Source organism: Dipodomys merriami, unplaced genomic scaffold (assembly GCF_024711535.1).
Source record: "Dipodomys merriami isolate MVZ:Mamm:240054 unplaced genomic scaffold, mDipMer1.0.p SCAF_56, whole genome shotgun sequence".
Classification (NCBI taxonomy): domain Eukaryota; kingdom Metazoa; phylum Chordata; class Mammalia; order Rodentia; family Heteromyidae; genus Dipodomys; species Dipodomys merriami.
In genome coordinates, this window is record NW_027206135.1 from 7968648 (window position 1) to 7981483 (window position 12836).

The window sequence follows — 12836 nt, forward strand, 5'->3', positions numbered from 1 at the left end:
ACCTATAAGCTTGCACTCACTCCTCTGAACTTCCTACAAGTGCTTTTTTTCCTTTTTGCATATTTCATCTCACATTTTGCATTTTATTTAGTATTTTATTCTAATATCTTAATACCGACTGGAATAACTTCTAAAGTCCTGAGTTTCAGAGCATATTATTATTATTATTATTGGTTTGGTTTTCTTAAAACAAAAACTGTAGTGGCATAAAATAGGTATAGCAAACAAAAAGCTCCAGATCTTCCTGACTAGAGACCCCACTGACAACTCAAAACATTAATTTATTGATAAAACGTTTGAACTATAGAAAGAAAGACACTGCAGAGCAAAGCCTCCTCTCCTTTCCAGAGTAGCCATATTGCACAACCCCAGGGGGCATCACTGTGATTGGAGCTGTGCAGTGTGGCAGCACCACCTCCCACAGCTTTCCAGAAAAGCAGATGAAGTCAAGGTAAATAGCTACCAAATTAAATCACCCTATGTATGTATATGACTTAGGCATGGCAATCAGCCATGCTTTGAATTTATAATTAGCAATAACTATTCAGGGATGGACTCTGCTAAGGGCTTTGTATTTCTTGTGCATTTTAATATTCACAGGCTCTCTGTGCAGGGTGCATTACCCCTGTTACAGATGAGAACAGTGAGGCTCAAGAAGGCAGGATGGCGGGCATAGGAGGAATGGGAGTTCCAGGCTCCAAAGCCTACACTTTAAACCACTGCACTTAGCCAGGGAGGCTTTTCAAGGAAGAGGTCATTTGTGTTTGGTTCTCAAGGTGAGAAAGGGAGTTGCTTGATATTAGATAAGAGGATGACCTATGAGGCTGAAGATGGACTCAGATCAATATGGGAGGAGACAATGCCAGGCAGAAGGGATCCAGATAACTAGATTACAGAGACAAGTGAGTAAAAGGTGAGAGAGCAATAGGGAAATAGAACAGATATGAACAGAGACTGGGGCGGGGGGATCTTTTTGTGTGTGATAAATTCAAGCAAAAATAAAATCATGTAATAAATATGTGTGTCATTCTTACTACAGCTAGCGGCTGATTGATGTATTATGAAAAGACAGTAGACACATATAATCATCTACAAACAAAAATGCACATTTTCAGTTACATGGGAATCTGTAGCCATGCCAGTGAAATACCTGAATGTTGCTCACCTTGTATTCTGTGCTCCAGTGATACCAATTGGCTTGCAATTTCCCCAAACACAGTATGTTGTTTCATGCCTCAGTGTCTTTGCACATACCGTTTCCTATACCTGGATTGCCCATTTCATTAAACCTGGCGGGAATTGTGCTTGTATTTATCCATCCAAACTTTGATTAGGTGTTACCACCTCCGTGTAGCCTTCTACCTGGAGGTAATCATTTCTTGCTACAATGTACCACTTGCACTAAATATATACCCCAAAATTTTTTCCCGCAAGGTTGCAATGAGTTGTCCATGATCTCCTTCTCTAAATTTACCATTTTTGAGGCAGGAATGATGTTTTCTAAGTCTTAGTTCCCCTGCTTGGTATAGAAACTAAAATGTAGTTGGTTATCTGCATTAAACTAGAATAATATGTCAATACAACAGCTTGATGCACTATTGCTTTCTATAAAAATACGGATATTTCCATATATTCATGACATAGTCTCTGCAGGTATGCATGCATGTAATCACATAGATATTAGTACGTCAAAAATAACATGACTGATTGTAATGTGGATCTACAAGCATTTTTATCCACCTAGTCAAGATACATTTTATAATTCTTGGAATTGGTACTAAAGAATTTTATGATCCTTTGTCAGTTTGGGAAAATATTCATCTTTTGAGGATAGCTTTTAGTTTTGAAAGTTGCCAAATGTCTTTGGGATCCATACTTGATTGATAAATTAGTGGTACATTGAGAGTAATACAAAAAATAAGATTTGGTTGGAAAGTACTAAATGGCTAATAGATTGACTTACATGTTGGTTTCTAGGCCATATCCATATCCCAAAAAACAATTCTGGGTCATTTCTTCGCTAAAGCATTCTAATCTATTTGTAAGCATAAACTAAATCAAGCAAAAGTCTTATCATTTTATAATCACATCTGGTGAACAAGCATGCTGTTTGTAAGAAAAAAAAACAAAAAATTAAGTTCAAAATGACTTGCCAATTATTCATTGATTTGCTTATAGTTTACCAAATTTCTGTGTCATGAAACATGCTATTTGAAATTGGTTAGCTGTTTTGATCTCGTTGTTTTGCTGCAGCCTATTAAAAACTCTATAAACTCTCAGATATTATTTTTTCTATCACAAAATAAAATGCTTGATGGATCCTCTTAGGCCATTCCCAATTCCCAGTCCACTTTTGAACCTTATGTTATCTGTGAGAAATACTGTCGGGGCAAGCAATAGGATAATACACAAGGATGCAAATACTTGATAATTGCAACTAATCTAACAGTAATGGTTTGCTTTTAGAATCATAAAGTGGGAGTAAATGTTAAAAGTGATACTACAAAATGTCAATGTCTTATCTTAATCACTTGAGAATACAAAGATACATAACTAATGAAACTTACCTTCAAAGGAGCTCATAGTGAAGTGGGGGACGATAGGCTTATAAACACATAATTACTATACTATATGAAAATTCGACAATGAGATTTCTCTGTAAGGCACAGTGGAGCATCAAGAAGATAGAGATTAAATTTATGGAAAAACATTAAGACTAAGAGTTGCCTAGGTATGGAAAGGGGTGTTAAGACAGTATGAAAGAGGAAATATTGTATGTAAAACCAGTAAAGCAGGTAGCAGCATGGTTGTGGCTAGACTCTGAAGGGAATTCATGCTGTAGATGCCTCTTTGTTCTGCAGACAGGAGTCACTGAGGGGTATAAGCAGAGATGTGTAGTGCCAGATCTGCATTTTAGAGCGATAACTCTGGCAGTGGGATGGATAGATAGGAGGATGCACATCATTTGGTGCAGAATCCAAACTCTTTGGGGAACCACAAATACAGTGTCATAATGTTGAATACAACCCACTGAGTGTGGTCTTGTCTTAGATCCAGTGAGGAAGGTAGAAATAACAGCCAAAATTGTGTTACTGGACCCAGATGCCAAAACATAGTAGAGATGGTGCTGTAGGCATGTGGACATTGGTACACAACGACTTAAGTTTTGTAGAGTAAGGGGTTGTGGTCAACTCTCCCAACTTGCCAGGAGTGTTTGGTATTTTCCAGGACTTTTTTTACTGCTAAAAATTGGGAAAGTTCACAGACAAAAATGTTTGGTCACCTCAGACAGTTCTTGGCAGAAACAGCCTTCACTCAGTATCACCTGTTACTTAGGACCATCTCCCTGACAACCAGCTGGGGTCATCTCCAAGACAGACAGAGGAGAAAGAAAAGGGAGTTATTTTCTGTTTTAGGGGACAGTGGAGGTGGGAAGGAGTAGGAGGTGATAAGTTGGAATCGCTCGGCCAATTGAATGGGAAGAGCGAGCAGAAAGCCTAAGTAGGAGAAAGAGAAGGAGGGCGGTTGGCTTGTGGTCCAGGAGTCTACCTTCATTCTCTAAGATTTTGAGCTTTTATTTTTTAATATATAGTAAGGAACATTGCAGGCTCAAGCTTTGCAAAGGATGAATGATATATTTAGCTTTTCATTCACACATAAGTCTCATATACGTATGCATATATTTATTCATTCAACATCTGGGATGCCTACTCTGGCACTTTACATATGCTACGTTATTTAGTCTTGATGCTCAGCCCTATGACTTGAGTATAGTACTATTCCTATTTTACAAATGAAGAATATGAGTCTCAATGAATTTTGTAGCTTCCTAAGAGTCACCTATTAATTGGAGGATCTGTGGTCTCTAAAGTCTCTGATCATCCCAGCAAACCAGCATACACCTATCCACATCTGATCCAAAGCGTTACCTGGAGATAGCTGTTAAAAATAATGCCGGTGTCTAGGACATTCTTGATCCATAGGTTAATGATGAAGATTCCTGACCTTTGTGCCAACAAATGCTCTTTGGCGATTTCTACACCCTGACAATCCTAAGACTGGCTGCAGCCTGCATCACCTGACAAAGAAATTATTGATTCCTGAGAGAACCATGAAAATACCTCATTAGAACACAGTCATGTTAAGATTTCAGAAAAAAAACCCACCACCAAGTCTTTCAAAAAACATTGTTTTCTTGTCTTTCTCTGCAGTGATTGCTAACCTCGTGTAGGTCTCGCACTTCATGTAACCTCATGGCCACATTCTGCCCTTTTGTATCTCTAGACACTAAGTTCATGCTCACCCACACCTTTGCACTGGCTCATCTTTCTGCACTGGAACACGTCTCCTCTACTTCTTCCTATCCCCTAGCAATCACTTGTCCAGTTCCCTTAATAAAATATCTTTCATTTTTCTATTATCTATATTCTTTTTCCCAAGATGTAAATTCCACGAGAGAAGAAATCTTGTCCATTGTGATGCAAGTTGTGTTGTCAGAAACTTAAAGGAGATTGTCATAGCAACAATAACCGGGTATCAGTGCTTAGTAAATGTTGGCTGAATGAATGCATGAAACACAGTATGTCTACTCACTGCATTTGGACAAGAGTGTTAAATTCTTCAGCTTTTCACTGTTGGGTTTTACACCCAAGGACTGTTGTCTTAGGTCCAAAGTAAACCTGTCTTTGCCAGCTAAAGCCTTTCCTTCTGGTTTATGAAAAAAGACATCTCATTCTTTTTACTAGCCACTGTGGAATGACCCTCTAGAGGCTTTAAACTGTTATTAAATTGCTCCTCAACCTCTTGAACGTTAGGTGAACTGTCCCAGTTTTTAACTTCTGCCAGTTCTTTGATCCTTCCAGCACCTCTTGTTTGGTCTCTTTCTCTTGTATTGTTGGGTTCAGGACAATTCCCAGTAGGTAAGTAAGGCCATGGCTGATGGTTATAGGGTTGAACATGAGGAGCCATTCCAGGCCCTCCTATATGTTCTTTGCAATTCTTTATTTTTAAACTGTCTTCTTTGGGACTCATGGTCAATGTCTGCTTGTTCTAAGATTGTTTAAGCTTGCTACCTGCCACTATAGTAGTATTCCCTTGACAGGTGATACCCGCCGCAGGTTTCTACCTACCAACTCCAGGGTGCTCTTGTGTCCTGGTGTGCCCCCGTGCACCTGTCAGACAGATAATTTTTGCTGCCATTCCTATGGTTAAGTCAAAAATGGGAGGAGATATGCTTAGAGTATTCTCACTAGCTTCATGTGAAGCTATGGTTAGTTTTCTAAGTTTAGAGATGAATGAGTGTCCTTTAAGAAGGCTAATCAGGTTTTGGCTTCAGCTGCAAGGAAACACTCATACACATTGGAAGGCAGTGAAAGGGAATGAGAAAGCATGAGTTAGACTCACCTGAGGCCTCAATGCCAGTTGTAGAACCAAGAGGAAATGAACTCTTAATTCTGATATCTTGTATTCCCTCCCTCTCTCCCTCCCTCCCTCCCTCTCTCCCTCCCTCCCTCCCTCTCTTCCTCCCTCCCTCTCTCCCTCCCTCCCTCCCTTCCTCCCTCCCTCCCTCCCTCCCTCCCTCCCTCCCTCCCTCCCTCCCTTCCTTCCTTCCTTCCTTCCTTCCTTCCTTCCTTCCTTCCTTCCTTCCTTCCTTCCTTCCTTCCTTCCTTCCTTCCTTCCTTCCTTCCTTCCTTCCTCAGGGCCTTATGCTTACCAGGTAAGTACTTTGCCCCTGGAGGCAGGCCCTCAGAACTAGTACCAGTACCTTATTTGTGATGTCTTTTTATTTGTTAGATATTTGGCTTTATTATTGCCTAGTTTATGGCTTTGTTGTAAAGATTACTAAGTGAGGGTATTTGTGTAAAATTCCTAGCATAGAACTCGATACACGTTAGTTACCTTTCTCTGTGTCTCCTTCATCTGGGAACTGATGTGTTAGGGCTATTTCTCTGAATGCATTGTAGACTCCTGCCCTGTTCTCATTGTTTGAATATAAAGCATTCTGTGTATCTACAGATTTTCAGTCTCGATCATATCTTCACTTTTCCAAAGGCCTCATCAGTATAGCCTGCTCTCTGCTACCCTCGTGTGGCCACCCTGACCCCTCAGCATTTCTGATCCTCGGCCTCCTCGGTGTGGTAGCTTTGCTGTAATGCAAGGCCATCTCAGATCCTTGCAGACCTAGTCTCAGCTCTTCGGAGTTTTGAATGCATATGTGAACCATGTTTGGCTTAATTTGTGTTCATGTCTTGGGTATCTCAGGCCTTTCAACTTCCCTCAACTCTTTCCACTAAGTGCCTCATCCATGAAGGGTCCTGTGTATAACCCACATGGCACATAGAAAGTTTGGACCCAGTGAAGTCTTGTCAGAATTTCGTTGCCTTGTTCTCTGTCCCAACATGCTGAAAAAGCAGTGTACCTTGCTATCGTTTTATCATTCATAGAAACCCTCTCTTTTCCTGGATTTCCTCAAATTCAGATCCTTCAAATTGATACAGAAAACATACCTATTCATGCCTTATTAAGGGCAGAGGTGGACCTTGAGTAGACCTAAAATGTCTGGGCTAAGGAGTATGTGTGGTTTGCTTTCTCCCTCTCCCAAGTATGCTATTCACAGTATAGGGAATAAAAAGCTATTGAATAGAGTGTGTACATTCGTTTGAAAAACTTTGAAGATGAGAATAAAGGGAAATAAGTTCTTTAAAATGCTGTCCTGGGAATTGAACTCAGGGCCTTGTACTTACCAGGAAAGCATCTATCACTGAGCTATGTGGTGAACTCTTGAAGACCTTTATCTTTAATCCAACATCAGATGAAAAAAATGTTGTAGCAGTATGTTATATGAATGGTCACTTAAATATTAATACACAGATTCACAATGGTAAAGATGTGTTAATTATTAATTTGTAAGTTCAACACAATACTATACTAAATTTCAATAAGATATCTTATGGAAGTTGGTCAGTTTGTTTTACCATTCTCTTGGAAGAGAAAGTTGAGACTAAGATTAAGGGTTAAGAGGGGTTTTGACCTATGCTCAGCCACTTTAAAATTATAATCATTAAAAAATTGAGAAGACACAGTATAGTTACAAACCAACTTGGAAATTTAGTGTCTGAAAAATGCAGCAGGCTTCATTATATAATTCATTTATAGTCAGAAACTGAAAGTTTGACTGTTTAATGTGATTGGAGTAATTGCATATTAACTTGTCAGTTGGATTCTCATAGGTCTAGCCTTCCATATGCTATATACAGCAATATGTGAACTCATGCTAAATTTTATAAATAAAACACCAAAATATCTTTTAAATTGTAGAAAAATACCAGTAAATGGAGACATGCTAGGGAGGAGGGCAAAAAAAAAAGAAGGGGGGATATGAATGGAGGGAAGGAGAGCAAGCAAATGCAGTCATTATATTTAATGTGTATTATATAAAAATTGAACTACATAACGAGGGTAGGGATGAGGGGGGAAAGAAGGAGAACAAGGGGACAGATGACATTGGTCAAGACTTATGGAATTGAAACCTCTTTGTATAACTACTTAAGGAAAATATAGAGTATATCTGGGAGGGGAAAAGACCTTAAGTAAGACACAAACTCCAGATTCTATCTGAGGAAGGACTTACAGGACTTGCTGCAAGATCTCTTACATGCATATCATTGTAGACACTACACGTAAAATGTAAAAGCAAGTTACAGACGGGAGAATTTTTATTTACAACACACATACTAAGGTGTTAAAGATGATCATAAGCAAACTGTCCAACAAGTAGACATAGAAAGGCAAGCAATCCAATAGAAAATTGGGCAAAAGGCATGAATAAGACTTCTTTGAAAAAATGCAGTTGCCCAAATAAATACCTGAAAAGATGACTACCTGCATTTGGAATTTGAGAAATATGAATCAAAAAAACACTGAAGATACCGTAGGTTGTTAAAAAGCAATGAAGCAACCTACCAAATTGTGCAAAAAATAAAATGATGGATAATATTCAGTGTTGGCAAGTGTTTGGGGAAATAGGTATCTTCATATATTATGAGTGAGAATGTAAATATGGAAAGGTGTAGTTTTGAGAAAATCTGGCAGGATGCATTCAAATTAAAAAATAGAAATACCAGAGGTGCTATTTTCACAAATGGTGCAGTAGATCTGTTCACACAGGAGCCCATGATTCATGCCCAGTTGTGTACATTGCATCATCTTTTACAGTAGTGAGAAATTGAAAACCACCCAAATATCCATCAATAGTGAACTGGTGAAATAAATAAAGCTTTGTCATTCTTTGTAATAACACATTACAGTTAAACAGATTAAGGTAAATTTATATGAACCAATGTGGAACAATACTCAAGATGTATTGTTGAAATACAAAGTAATACATATATCGTTATCACTTTCCTGTAAAATGAAAAATGTCTCAAGTGATGTATGTATACATGTTATAGTTTGTATACATTTGAATGTATAGTTAAGAAAAATGAAGAGCTATTTCTTGTGTGGCTATGTAACCTCAGGCAAGATGTGTAACCATCTTAGCATTTTATTTTTCATGGAAACTAGAGACAGTAATTGAACACATACCTTACATTTGTAGGATGCAAAAATTAAGTAAGCAGCCATTTAAAGTGATTTGAATAGTGCCTGGCACACAGTAGGTACTTGATTAGTATTCCTATTATCCAGAGCCATATTGAATTTGGAAAATTATTTCTAATAATAACTATTATTAAGAGTGAAGAATAAGGATTAAAGAGGTATAAGGAGGAATGAAATTGTTTATATTATATGCTTGATCTTCTTATAATAGTGTGCATATGCATGGATTGCTTAAATAAATTAAATTTGAAAGCTTATCCTAAGAAGATCAATTAAAAAGTGATTGTGGAAATAGTTCTGAGCTAGGGAAGTCGCATTAAGGATGGAAGGAAGAGTCATGTTTGGTTCTGGTTATGAAATCAAAAAGAGAGTAAATGGAACCAGCTCTCAGTTCTGGCATTTGAATGACTTAGAAGATGCTAAATTCTGGAGAGAAGTGTGAGAGTCAGGGGACACCACTGGGTGTGTGGTATTTTGGAATAGAAGGACATTAGTGTTGTATAGTTCAGGAGTCTGTAGCAGAATACCATAGAATGAATAGCTTGACTATCGGGTATTTACTTTTCAGAATTTTGTAGTCTGCAGCACTGTGATCAAGGTGCTGGCTAATTAAGTTTCTAATGTGGGCCTTCTTCCTTTTTGGGAATGGCTGCTTTCTTACTGTGTCCTCTCAGAATGGAGAAAGATTATCTCTCTTGGGACTGTTCTTATGAGGATTTCTGAGGGCTCTGCTCTTGTGATCTGACCTAATTACAGCCCAAACACTATTACACTGGGGATTAGGGGTTTGACATATGAATTTAGGGAGAACATAAATATTCAAGCCATAATAATTAGATTTGTTTTAAAATACATAGAGTTGGAAGAGTTTAAGTTTAAATCATCTAGCAGGAAATAGTACACTGTCGGTGAAAACAAGCTGTGGAGAAAGGTATACATTCTGCTACGTCTCATTTTAAGACTTCTCATGTAATATTCCACTCTAAAAATCAGAATTGTGGTATTTGGGAGTGATCTAGCATTGAAGAAGATGGAGACTTATTCCAGTAGTGTTGCTTGATTATCCACTTTTAAAGTAAACATATATTGAACAAGCACCATGTGTGCCAGGCACTTCTCAGGCTGTCAAGGGTGGAAAGAAATCAAGTTGCTTACCTTCTGGTAGGCGACAGACATCCACACATTAATTACAACGTGGTATGCTCAGGGCTCAGTGGCCATATGCACAGGGAACAGCCATGGTACAAGGTTGGCCATGAGCCAGTCTGTGTGGGGTTGTGGTAGGCATCAAGGAAGAGGGTAGAGAAAACGAGTTGAGCCTCAAGGACAAGAACAGTGGTTTATTGGGTCAGATGTAGAGTGAGGAGAAGAGAATGGCATTCCAGAAGGAGGGAATATCATTGCATACCAAAGCATGGAGATATGAAAGTAGAATCTTTTCTCTCCCTCTGGTTAAAAAAACCTGTAAATATTTTGGCCCTGCCTATCAGGAGATAAGGGCTGAAGGTAGGGACACCAGTAAATAAAGTTAAAAGGATAGACAAAAATAAAATCATTCATTTCTAGGACAAAGATAAGTGAAGCACACTGAGTGTTACTTTCAAGAAAAATCACAATTGCTGTGTCGGTGAAGTGGCAGATGGGATGGTTGCTAAGTGAGTGGTTATTAAAATATTTAAATAGTGCTGCTATTGAGAGTGAACTGTCCCAACTAGGCCAAAAGCCATGGGAAGGAAAAGTGAGGGAATTCTTTTGAACCCTTTTTAAAGGGGTACAGTGGAGAGGAGATACCAGAGTAGCTGATTAAATTTGGAAGATAAGAACAAAGAGGAGTCTTGTCAAAATCCAGGGTTCTAGCTTTCAGTGACTAGGCCAGTTTTGTCTCCCCAGTACTACATTTAGCAAATCCATCTTCTTTTTAGTCTTTATTGCAGCTAGTCTGGCTACTGAGGTTGAGATGGCCTTTATAACTTTTTGTTGTTTTTCTTTTTGTGTGGGTCCTGGGGCTCAAACTCAGAGCCTGGGTGCTGTTCCTGAGCTTTTTGCTGAAGGCTAATGTTCTACCACAAGCCACAGCTCCAGTTCCAGTTATTTTTGGTGGTTCACTGGAGTCTCATGGACTTCTTTTCCCAGGCTGACTTCGAACCAAAATATCCACCTCAAAATTTAAAAAAATGATGGCGTTGGGAAAGAGATTCTGGGCATATGTATGTTGTGCGGTGAGGATGAAGGAAGGACTGAGGAAGAAAGACATTCTAGGAAGAGGGGACAACGTAAAAAAAAACTATAGCCAAAGACCAGCAGGTAAGAAACTCTGAAGGTGGGCCTGGGAAGGTGGCTCAGTGGTAGAGCGCTTGCCTTGCATGCTTGAGGCTCTGGGTTCGATTCCTCAACACCACATAAGCAGAAAAAAAAGTCAGAAGTGGCCCTGTGGCTCAAGTGGTAGAGCGCTAGCCTTGAGCTGAAGAGCTGAGGGACAGCGCCCAGGTCCAGAGTTCAGGCCCCCTAAGACCGGACCGAAAAAAAAAAAAGAAATTTTGAAGGTAGATGTGCTGCCCAAGTCCATAGGCAGGAAGTGACAGAATAAGTGGCTGTAAAGATCAGATAATGAAGCTCTTCCTATGACATGCTAAAGATTTTAATCCTGCAGAAGAAGCAGAGGTAGTGTAGGGCTTTCAGTGAGGGAGAAGGATAATCTTATTTGTATTTTAGATAGAGCACTCCAGCTGCTGTGTGGTGGTTGGATCACTTCAAGAGAGCACAGCCAGGGAGGTTTTGTAGTAGTCAAAGGAAGTTATAGCAGGGTCCCCCCACCTCCCAGGCTGTGGGTGGGGAGGGGGTGGGGGGAGAGGAGGGGGAGGGGGAGGGGGAGAGGGAGAGTGGGGGCTTTTTTATTTTGAGGTGGGTATTTTTTGTTTTGTTTCTCATTTTTGCACAAGTTACCAGTTGTTATTCAAACCACTACTTAGGTGTGCAGCTCCAGTGAAATCCTAGAAGTCTCTGGCTAGATCATCTAACTTCTTCCCTTTTGTTTTTGTAGTAGGCTGAATGTGTCTATAGAGTTAAACTTTTGTTTTTTGATTTTTTTTTCCTGTTTCTGGCTGGGACTTTATCAAGTGGGGATGTGATAGCATTATGATCCATCATCAATGCCCAGTCCAAATCTTGGTAAGTAATAGGTATTTATAGGGTTATGAGAATAAATAAGTGGATAATTATTAGGTGTATGGTACTACCGTTAACTAAGTTAGTGGGCTATGAAGAGCAGGTTTATGGGGAAATGTAAGCTCAGAGTTGTTCTGTTTGCTCTTGAGATTCAGTGAGGTAAGTAGGGATGATAATCTAAAGGCAGCTGAGGTGGATTTCAGGTGCCATGTCTGGTTTTAAGGCATGAGCATTGATGTTTCAGTTCTTAATTGATAGCATGTGTAATGAGCCATTTAAGGTTATGCAGAGAAACATAAGAAAGAGGAGAACTTAGGTACATCTAGGGCAGTGTTTTTGACCACAACACAAATGTTGTGCATTTTTAGTATGCCCTAGAACATACATGCTGCTTGGGCACTGGCTGACCTCTAGAGGAACATGAACTACAGGCTCTGTCCCCAGGTATTAGTAGATGAGAAGAGGACTAACTGACTGGAAGTAGTCAGGCCACTGGAGGGAGTGTGTCCTTGAAGAGGATCCTGGGATCCTCTCTCCTTCCACTTTTACTTCTGGGCTCATGATGTTAAGTAGTTTTGCTCCCCACCATTGCTGTCTAGCACTTGCAAAGATCTAAAGCAACAATTCTGTCTGATCTTGGATTAGAACCCCTAAAATTATAATCCAAATATACATCATTTTTCTTTATAAGTGAATTATCTCAGATATTTTGTCCCAGTGATTGAATGTGGAATAACCCATTGCTCATATATGCATCTTATGTCTACCAGAAACAGAAATCTCAGGAAAAAATACATGGTCTTATCAAAAGGTGAGCTCCTTTGTTATTCTCCTTTTATCCTGTTCTTTTCTTTTCAATGAATATGGTAACAATCTGCTAACACTATGGCTTACAACACAGCTCTTTGGAAAACCAATAGTTAAGCAGGAAGTGGAGGGTCTAAGGAAAGAGGCTGAAAAGAGAAGCAGCTGAGAAATAGGAAGCCAGTAAGATGAAAGCAAGCAGGTGTTACAGAAATCAGAGCAGTATTTTTAAGAATGAAGCTGTGGTCACAAGTGGGTCATGCTAT